The sequence below is a fragment of the Chrysochloris asiatica genome, unplaced genomic scaffold, assembly GCF_000296735.1.
Source record: "Chrysochloris asiatica unplaced genomic scaffold, ChrAsi1.0 scaffold00064, whole genome shotgun sequence".
In the NCBI taxonomy this organism is placed as follows: Eukaryota; Metazoa; Chordata; class Mammalia; order Afrosoricida; family Chrysochloridae; genus Chrysochloris; species Chrysochloris asiatica.
This window is the reverse complement of record NW_006408582.1, coordinates 5,962,394-5,963,146: the sequence shown is the minus strand read 5'-3', so window position 1 is coordinate 5,963,146 and position 753 is coordinate 5,962,394. Positions and strand designations below refer to the sequence as shown.

General features: G+C 37.1%; 1 protein-coding gene across 1 annotated transcript in view; it reads left to right on the top strand.

Annotated features, from left to right (window-relative positions):
- Positions 1 to 753, top strand: part of FZD3 (frizzled class receptor 3) — a 145,870-nt gene that overhangs the window by 72,625 nt on the left and 72,492 nt on the right. The window lies entirely within an intron of this gene.

Here is a 753-nt window from a genome sequence, read left to right as displayed (position 1 = left end):
TATGATATGTCTCAGTGATTTTCTTTTGGGGGGTCTGTCCTTCCTGGGGTCCGTTGAGCTTCTTGAATGCTTATGTTTTCACTTTTCAGGATGCTAGAGAAATTTTCTTCCAGCAGTTCTTCAACTATTTCCTTTGTGGACTTGTGTGATTCTTCCTGTTCTGGAATACCAATAATTATTCCTCTTCATGTTGTCCAACATGAATGTTAGACCTTCTTCAGATTTTTTTAATCCTTTTTTGTGTTTGTTCTTCTATCTTAGTGGTATTAAGAGATTCCAGCTCACTTGTTCTGCCTTCCATCTCTTCTATTCTACTCCTTTCCCCTTTCAATGTATTGTCGATTTCTGATATTCTAATTATTGATCGTTTGGACCTCTTTCTATAGGTTTTGAATTGTTTCCAATGCTGTATCTTATTTGATTGTTCCTATAGCGCTTTCCTGACTTCTTCCTTATTTTTGTCAACTCCATCATAAAGTGTTTTGAAACATTTTATAATCATTTTCTGAATTCCTTCTCAGGCATTTCCAAGGCCTGCCCTCCTTCCAGAATGTAGTCCAGGTCTATCTCTAGGTCATTTGTCTCAAACATTTGCTTCTTGGACATGTTAAGTGTTTATCTGTGGCCTTAATACTTAATTGAGTGTGTATTTTGGTATTTTTATGCTTTCTGATTGCTTCCAGGGAGATGTGATCAGGATGTGGGCTTCCCTTCTCACTCTTCTTATTGCTTAACTCAGAGTAACTTTCACAG